This window comes from Abramis brama (genome assembly GCF_963993115.1).
Source record: "Abramis brama genome assembly, chromosome: 3".
Lineage (NCBI taxonomy): Eukaryota > Metazoa > Chordata > Actinopteri > Cypriniformes > Leuciscidae > Abramis > Abramis brama.
In genome coordinates, this window is record NC_139965.1 from 49984956 (window position 1) to 49994947 (window position 9992).

At 36.1% G+C, this 9992-nt stretch overlaps 1 long non-coding RNA gene across 4 annotated transcripts; it reads left to right on the top strand.

The window, feature by feature from the left end:
- Positions 1-760: 760 nt before the first annotated feature.
- Positions 761-4560, top strand: LOC311080476. 4 transcript variants are annotated; one of them, XR_014605604.1, is made up of 5 exons: positions 761-924; positions 1161-1188; positions 1343-1588; positions 1992-2153; positions 4087-4560. It is a non-coding gene; the product is annotated as an uncharacterized lncRNA (long non-coding RNA). The 4 variants fall into 4 exon arrangements; XR_014605605.1 differs by lacking the exon at positions 4087-4560 and adding an exon at positions 3409-3477; XR_014605606.1 differs by lacking the exons at positions 1161-1188; positions 4087-4560 and adding an exon at positions 3409-3477 and having other exon boundaries at positions 762-924; positions 1346-1588.
- The last annotated feature ends 5432 nt before the right edge of the window (positions 4561-9992 follow it).

Consider the following 9992-nt stretch of genomic DNA (forward strand, 5'->3'; position numbering starts at 1 on the left):
TCCTGATTGGTCCAGAGAGAGAGAGTGTGATTCCCATACAAAAATGTAATATATGGCCATATGTACTTATATTTTAAATAGCATGACATATATCTATACATATATTTGACTTATCTGAGAACACAATATATGACTGCAACATATATCTATACATATATTTGACTTATCTGAGAACACAATATATGACTGCAACATATATGAACATTTATGTGTCCAAACATGTGAAGAAAATATTTGAGTTCATCCATATATGATACCATATATCTGCATATATTACATTATAGTATTGGTTTCTCGCATATATGGACAACATTAATTATAAATATGTGACATACATATTTGTTTTCCACATATTTAATAAATGTATGTAAACATACACTGTAACCCTTTACTGTAAATTTACAACGAATTTCTTACAGAATTGTACTGTATTTCCATAATACAGTATTAAGCTGTATCTTTTACAGAACAGCTGTAAATATACAGCACATTTCTGTTTTCGTCCTGATAAATTCGTTACATAGGATCATACCATCATACTGACTGAAAAGACATTGCATTGTGGGATTGATTTCTTTCGCGCTCAATTCAGTTCAAATGTGACGCGTCATGCGAGCAGACAGTAACGTTAGGCAGCTACAACAGGCAAACTTGTTTTGTCAGCGGGATTCAACTGAACAAATAATCATTCCTGTTATCAATGTCTGCGAATCTGTGAGCAATTTTAAAGCTTTTTTGAGGTTCGGTTCGGTTCGTGTTTCAAACATTAGTTGCCTTTGACGCAGCAGAAAATGGACGACGTTAACGGTAGCAGATACCTGAAGACGGATGGAAGAATTTGTCATTGAATAATCTAACCTGCGCGTGACGATAAGTGGGATTTAGAGTTTGAGAAGATGGAGAATTGTTCAGCTGAGTGATACAGTAACTTAAGCCAATAAGTTATTTTTTTTTATTTTTTTGCGTTCGCATTTCTACATTGTTTTCACGTATTTGGTTTGATTTTGCGAACGCGGTTTACTACCGTGGCCGCGCAAGCAATTCACTGACTCTGTTCACCTGTTTACCAAGTAACGTTAAATTCGACATTTCATATAATAGGCAACCTTTACCATGCTATTTGCATGACGTGCATTTGATATATATTTTTTTCGTTTTAGGCTTTGTAATCTGATGGCCATTGTTAATGTAAGTGTTTTTAAGTAGTGTTACAGTTATAGTCTATGTGGTAAAAAAAAAATGCTGTCAAATTCTGTCAGTTCTGTGATCGTGCTTTTGAATCGTTGTCAGAATTTTGCTAGCACATGAAAATCCATGTTCCTAATGCTGTTTTCAAATGTAGTAGGCCTATTCCTGATTGCCATCCCATGGTCCTACAACTACTCCCTAATTCAAAGAAGTTAGACGGTGTTATCCTTCAAGCAGATAAGTAGAGATTATTCCGCAAATCTCATTAATTTGTAATATGTTTTATGTTTTGGTTCTGTTGATCAAGGTTGTGCTGTCCTTTTTAAAAATTGTTTCAGGAATTTGCAACGCTGATGTCCAGCAATCTACATTTGCCAGAAAGTCCACGACTTATTTCCTGGTATGTAAACATTAAAGGGGAAGCCTAGATGAAACCTAAAATGAAAAGCCATCATTTACTCACCCCACTGCAAAATATGTTTTTCTTAATTAGTGTTTTTATTTTGTTTTCAGTCCAGATATCTACAATTCTTACATGAAGAAGCATTTAATAGACACGTAAAAATTGTCTTGTTTTCTGAAAGAATAAGTCCAAATTAAGTGAGTTTATGCTTAAAACAAACAAAATTATATGCCAGTGCATTTTAGCTTTCTAACCAATTTTAATTTTTAGTTGAAAAATTTAATTCATAGAACTATGAATAGACAACTACATCGAACCACAGTGGAACCCACAGTAGTTATTTTAATTATTAATATTATTTATTTATTCTTTTTTTTATTTATTTTTTATTCCATTACAGGTCAATCTCTAAGCAACCAGTGCTGGATATTAAGTTTGGAAGGTCAAGGTGTGTGTGAAGGATCACAGCCTCTTCATCACTGGCCTGGCAGCGCTGTTTGCCTCCTCCTATAACTTCAGCTTGCAGTACCAGGAAGAGGCAGCACCTTGAGTTTGTTCAGAGGTTAGTCATTGGCATATTTGCCATTCATATATATATATATATATATATATATATATATATATATATTAGACTGAATTGTGTCACTAACCTTGACTTGACAGTATTTATTATGTTGACTACTGGTATGAACAATATGGCCCTGGTTTCCATACAGGGCTTAGCTTAAGCCAGGTCTAGGCCTTAATAAAATTACGGTATTTAAGCAGCTTTTATAATAATGTATCATAAAAATAAAATAAAAAACATTACTGGTGTGCATCTTGAGATAAAACAGTGGCAGTCATATATTTTAATATATGTCAGTGCAAGTTGTTTTCAGTTGAAGGATTAGTGAAAATTCTGTCATTAATTACTCACCCTCATGTCGTTCCAAACCTGTAAGACCTTCGTTCATCTTCAGAACACAAATTAAGATATTTTTGATGAAATCTGAGAGGTTTCTGAACCACCCATAGACAGCAACGTCTTTGCAACTTTTAAGGCCCAGAAAGCTAGTAAAAACATTGTTTAAATAATCCATGTAACTAGTGCAACCTTAAAGGAGAACTCCGGTCAGTTTTAACATTGAGCTCATTTTTTTGTAAATTTGGAGTGCTGTCAATACAGAGAACAACGACAAAAATCGGTGTTGCCTACACCGTGTTATCCTCTTTTTAAAATTTGCACCCTGTTGACTTCAATGGGGCAAGTTTTAAACCTGCTTTTAGCCTCTTAACATCCTTGATGTGTCATTACAAGTGCACAGGTCATGTGAGTGATTCCTTCAGAGTGAACACGGGTGAATCTGACTGCAGTAGATGTGAAAGATATCTTGTTGAAACATCTACAAATGTCCATATATAGGTGAAAATGCCCCTTGAAATCAATTTAAGGTGGCAAATATTACCCCTTAATAAAAAATGTTAATTTCTGTCACTGCTGTAAACTGACCACTGCATAGAATATGAAAAATATGAATATCTTTGTCAGTCAGCTGTCAACAGGCCTAAACAAGCCATGGCACCAAGCACAGAAACACAATCAGTAAAATGTTATCTAATTATTATCAAGAAAACTTTGAAAATATCGATCGAGACATATTTTGTCAATATTGCACACCCCTAATGCATGGTATTAATTTTGATTTCTTCAGGTCTTAAAAATCCTTAAATTTGACTTTAAAAAATGTGCAGAAACCCTGCTTCATAATATTTAGGTTGAACCACTGTAGCTATATATTTACCAATGTTTTTACCACTTTTCTGGGCTTTGACAGTTGCAATGATATTGATATCAATGGAAGGACAAAACTATCAGATTTCATCAAAAATATCTTCATTTGTGCCATGAAGATGAACAAAAGTCTTGAGGGTGAGTAATAATGACAGAATTTAAATTTTTGGGTGCAAACATGCATTTTAGTCTGGTAAATCATGTTGTCATATATGCAATAAACATTGCAAGGCTTGCAATTAAGTTAAATTATTTCTGTCACAAAGGTTTGGGCTGGATTCTGGCAGTGTGTGCTCTATATAAACGGAGAGTCTAAAGACTGCCTTTTCCACTGATACTCTGATGGCACCGGATGAGGGGATGATATTGTTAATGAGCTGGGTGATGAGTAGACAAAAGTTGTAGAATAAAACTTTAAATCTGGCAACCCCACTTCCAAAAATTTAGTTAGTTGACAGTGTGCATGTAAACAGACACATTGAGTTGATGTATTTTACCAGGGCAGAAAAAATATCAGTTATTGATCACAACATCCAACATTGCATTTTTTTTTTTCACAACATCCAACATTGCATTTTTTTTTTCACAACATCCAACATTGCATTTTTTTTATTTATTTTTCATGTTGTTCAGTTTTAGACAGCTTTTGTGCTGTCTCTCTTTGTCAAAATATATACACTCAGTTAATAATATTTAATTGTTGTTTTTTTCTGCCTTTTAGACACTTTCTTGACATCAATCCTGAACGTGGATCAAAAACAAAGAAAGGACAAGTAACTTCAAAGAAAACTGGCCAAGTTGTGCAAAACAAGAACACCACTGTAAGCCTACAGGTGTCCTCACTTCTGCGAAACCTTGCAGACTTTGAATGGGATTTCGTTTGCACTTTTATGGACTTCAAAAAAGAAACAGCATTTCACTGTCGTTATAAAGCTTGGAAGAGCCAGGACATTTTTTAATAGAACTCTGATTGTATTCGTCTGAAAGAAGAATGTCATATAGACCTAGGATGACTTGAGGGTGAGTAAATCATGGGCTAATTAAAATTTTTGGGTGAACTATTCCTTTAATTAAGTGCTAACTGTTACCTGTTTGTTGTTAAGTGTTAAAATTGCATTTTATGTTTAAAAAGTAATTCAGCCAACATGTTCACAGATGGCATTTTAACTAAATAAATGTTTTAAAACCCAGAAAATGTTGTTTTCTTTTTCCTAGTGTGACTACTCTTATGAAACCTTAAAGGTATGTAATAATAAAAGCAGTATTCCCTGTAAAAATACAATTTATTGCTGTCGGCAAGTTTAATAATGTAAAATGTGGTATATACTGTATTTGGTAATTACAGTGGAGTACTGTAAATGCTGTTTACTGTAGTAGTGTTGTAAAAATACAGTATGTGGATGGCAACCCAGCTGCCAGTATTTAACTGTAAATTTACAGTGAAAAGTTTTACAGTGACATGCATGTGATACTGATGCATTTTTAAAGCTGTGGCATATGGTTATGGTACTTTGTGGATGTATTTGTCAAAAATGACAAAGAAAACACTGCATTATTGTATTAAAATACTATATTTGGTATTCACACAATAGACAAAATCTCCAACTATAGGCATTTAATTTCAAGGCATTCAGATATAAGATTTGTATCCCTAATATATGTGAAAGTATGTACTATAGAAATAAGTACATATATGCATGTATACATATATGCGTCATATATGCGTGTATGCGTCATATATGCATGTATACATATATGCGTCTTACATATATTTCACATTTATGTGCATATACGGGAAAATATATGGCACTTACATGAAAACGGCCATTTTTGATATGTTTTGAAATATATGTTTCATATATGTCTATGTGTTTTACATATATGAATTTTGCATATATTCTCATATATGCAGCAGACATACATGGGCACTAACATTATATATGTAATTTACATATATTGACATATATTACATTTCTCAATTGAAACCATGGCGACCAATCAACCTGCTACAGAAGCATCTCTTTCAGTAGCTTAGTCAGTATAGGTTCTAACATACATGTTGTCGATTTAGATGATTTAACGAGTTTAGAAAATTCTTCCTCTCCTATAGCAATGAATGAATCGAATTTTTTCCTTAGGGAGACTACAATGCACTCCCTGATGCGATACTGTAGTAGACGGTTGCATAGTTATAATTTTCTCCCTGATATTATCAATCTTATAAGTGAAGAAGTTCATAAAGTCATTACTGCTGTGCTGCTTGGAAACTTCTGGGCTTGAAGCTTTATTTTTCGTTAGTTTAGCCCTACTGTTTCAAATAAATACCTAGGGTTTTGTTTATTTTCTACTAATAGGGTTGAAAAATAAGCAGATCTAGCAGCTTTTAAGGCCTCTTTGTATACAATCGAGCTCTCCTTCCATGAAATGGGAAATACCTCTAGTTTTGTTTTCTTCCAGTTGCACTCCATTTTTCTGGCTGCTCTCTTAAGGGCCTGAGTGTGCTTGTTGTACCACGCCGTTGGACTATTTTCTTTAATATTCTTTAAGCGCAACAGAGCAACTGTGTCTAAAGTGCTGGAAAAGAGAGAGTTAAAAGTTTCTGTCGCAATATTGAGTTCTTCTAAGCTATCTGGGATGCTGAGATGATGAAACTGATAAGGAAGATTATTAATAAAGCAATCTTTAGTGGCAGAAGTGATTGGTCTAACATATTTGTAACATGGAGTCGGCTTTGCAGCCTTGGCTAAATGAAGTTTACATGAGACTAGATAATGATCTGAGATGTCATCGCTCTGCTGCAAAATTTCAACGGCATCAACATTGATTCCATGTGATAATATTAGATCTAGCGTATGATTACGACAATGAGTAGGTCCTGACACATGTTGTCTAACTCCAATAGAGTTAAGAATGTCTTTAAATGCCAATCCTAATGCATCTTTTTCGTTATCTACATGTATATTAAAATGACCAACAATTAGGACTTTATCTGCAGCCAGTACTAACTCTGATAGAAAATCAGCAAATTCTTTGATAAAGTATGTATGGTGCCCTGGTGGCCTGTATACAGTAGCAAGCACAAATCTCAAACGTGATTTATCTATTACACTATATATTGTTACATTAAGCACCAACACTTCAAAATAATTATATTTGAAACTAGACTTCTAAATAGTTTTGAAAATATTACTATAAATTACAGCAACACCTCCCCCTTTGCCTTTCAGATGAGGTTCATGTTTATAACCGTAATCTTGTGGGGTGGACTCATTTAAAGTAATGTAATCGTTTGGTTTTAGCCAGGTATCTGTCAAACACAGCACATCTAGGTTATAGTCTGTAATCATATCATTAACACTAAGTGCTTTTGGAGTAAGGGATCGAATATTCAGCAACCCAAGTTTTATCAATTGGTCATTTGTATTATATCTTTTTTTTATTTGTTGAACATCAATAAAATTTTACCCTGAGATGGGTTTGGAAGTTTTTTGTATTTCCTAATTCGGGGAACAGACACAGTCTCTATATGATGATATCTAGGTGAAAAAGGCTCGATGTGATGGGATTTATCTGACCTTGGTGACGTGAGACAGCTGACAGACGGTCAGTTTAGCCAATCTGTCTGCTTCCTGACCTGAGCCCCAATTCAAGTTTGAGCTCTAAGAATATGTACCATATTACTAGAGAGAAGAGCAGCACCATCCCAGGAGGGATGAATACCATTTCTTTTCAACAGGTCAGGTCTGCCCCAAAAACATTTCCAATTGTCTATGAATTCTATATTATTTTGCGGACACCAATTAGACAGCCAGCCATTGAGTGAGGACAATCTACTAAGTATCTCATCACTCAGAGCAAATTACAGTGGAAAAGCAAAAGGGGGCCAGAGCAAATTACAGTGGCTGACATTGTACTTGTGAGTTCACACACCTCTTTAACATTAATTTTGGTGATCTCTAACTGGCGGAGTCGAACATCATTAGTGCCGACGTGAATAATAATCTTAGAGAATTTACGATTAGCATTAGCCAGCACTTTTTAATTTGCTTTGATGTCAGGTGCTATGGCTCCCGGCAAACTTGTGACTATGGTGGCTGGTGTCTCTATTTTCACGTTCCGTGTAATAGAATCGCCAATAACTAGGGCACATTCAACAGGATTCACAGTGGGTGTTTCACTGAGAGGGGAGAACCTGTTTGTTATGGTAATTGGAACGGAAGAGCAGTGTTCTGTGCCGCGACTACAGCGCCTCACCATCACCCAGTTGCCCTGCTGCACGGGCTCTACTTCAGCTGGAACCGAACAATGTACAGAGTTCAGTAAGCTAGTCACATCCAAAGCAGTATCTACAGTCGATTAAAGTTTGGATGCGTGTCTCTAGTTCTGAAATCTTCTCTGCCAGCCTGACTATCTCCCTGAATTCATCACATGTAAATCCTGTGCTGGCAGAGAAGGCTATGCTATACATGTTACATGAAGTGCAAGTGACAATAAGAGTGACTCACCGTGTTTGTTGACTGATCGTACTCACCTAAGGTTTGAGGAACTCGTAAAAGGCGCGAGCGCGCAAGAGAAAAATAAATAAAGAGCGCACGGATGGCACGCTAACAGGCTAGCGAATTAATAGCGTGTTGTGCAAGCAATAACGATTTAGATTGAAGCTAGTGATGTCAGCTTAATGTGTGATGTTGAGTAAGCTATATTTAGCAGTATAAACAACAAGGAATGATATATTCAAAACAGAAAGATATACACAAAGCTTACAGACGCAAGCCAATTCAGCAGCTGCAACAAGGCAGACAGGAGTAATCGATATTATTGTGTACATAAAGATATGGTGGAATCCGGCTTGTCCCGTAGATGGTCTGCTTGCACACTTTTACCTCGCACACGAGCAGTTCTGTTTGCGCTCTGGAGACGGCTTCGGTCTTTCCACTATCAAATTCCGTCATGTAAATAGCAAATCTGCCATGGCACGAGCGCAACTGGCATTTAAAGGGAATGGGAGATGACACTCTGATTGGTTTAACGCACGTAAATCCCAAAACACACCCATTACTCATTAAGAGAATAGGGACAACCCTTTTAGACCATGCGCGCTGACCATTTTTCCCGTCGTTAAACTAGAAAAAGTGGATGCGGACACGTTCTAAGTGAACTTGCGCCCTGCACTTTAGACCATGCACTTAGATTGTTAAAAAGTGTTATGAACACAAAATTTACATTTATTTAAATTATTTGCTATGTCTCTGATTAATATGATTGGTCTTGCCTGAAATTCTGCCTTGACAACCCTGCTGATTGGTCGATACACAAGGCTGTATTTTTTTGGTCATTGTGAATTTGCTGATGCAGGGAGCAGGCAGTAAAAACAGTAATTTCGGGGTTAAATCTGACGTTGGACATTTCAGTGAAACTTATGGTGTATCACGCACAGACATTTCAGGCCTTGCATTTGGAGCTGAATCACAGGAGACTTTCAATTCCTGACGCCTCTAAATTTATTTGTTTTTTGAATCGACTACTGTCTCTACTCTGGAGCCTGTTGTTTCCCCTCGCCCGCAGCCTCACTGACTGCAGTTCTTGCCCAGTAGGGCAAGTTTCTGAGGCTGAGAAAACGTAAATGGTAAGTGTGAATTCATAAAACTATTTTAAATAACATGTTTGCCAGAACATAACATCAACATTTGTTCAATATTGTAACAGTTTTTTTAAACTGTATTTTCCAGCCCGATGTTGTTTTCGAGCCGTTTATTCCCTCTCCTGCTCCATTCAAATCTTGGGTGCTGACAGCATCCGGTATTTTCTGTGAGATTTACATCAGACAAAGGTAAGTGTGAATTCATAAAATCTTTGTAAATAACATGTTTACCATAACACAACAGCAAAGTTTTTCAATGTCATGTTTTTTTCTGAACCATAACTTCTAGCCCACTGCCTTCAATTACTGCGTTTTCAGAGATTTATATCAGACTAAGGTAAATGCAAATTCATAAAACCTTTTTAAATAGAGTTACCAAAACATAAGATTAAGTATTGTTGATTTAAATTGAGTGTGTTTATGTTGAAAAATGTGTCTAGCTATCTTAGCTAGTTTGGTAACTGCTAACTGGTAACTTAGCAACTGCAACATACATTTCTAAGAAGTTAGCTATTAGTTAAATACTCACGTTTATTAATTAATATTAGTCAAGCTAGTGTGCTTTAGTTGTTAATGTATTCCCTTTTGACAAATCAGACACTTTCTTCTCAACTGTCCTCAGAGGCTTCAAATACAGTACTGAAGGAAGAACTGCAGCTGACTTTTGATTCATGTGAGTAGGGCTGGGCGATATGACCAAAATCTCATATCACAATATAAGTAATCTCATATCCCAATAACGATATATATTCACGATAGAGGTCTGCATTCCCGCGGCTGTCCCGCGGGACCCGACCAGATATTTTGCGCAGCGGGATTAAATTTCCGACTAAAAAACGGTATCGGTCGGTAACTCTGGTGTAATTTGAACGGGAGCGGTCGGTCATTCAATATCACGTTCCTGACGCCGACGTTCTTTCAGAACAGCATATCTTCGCTTTACCTAATCTTAATCTTAACGACCACCCGGTATAGGCTACAGTCTG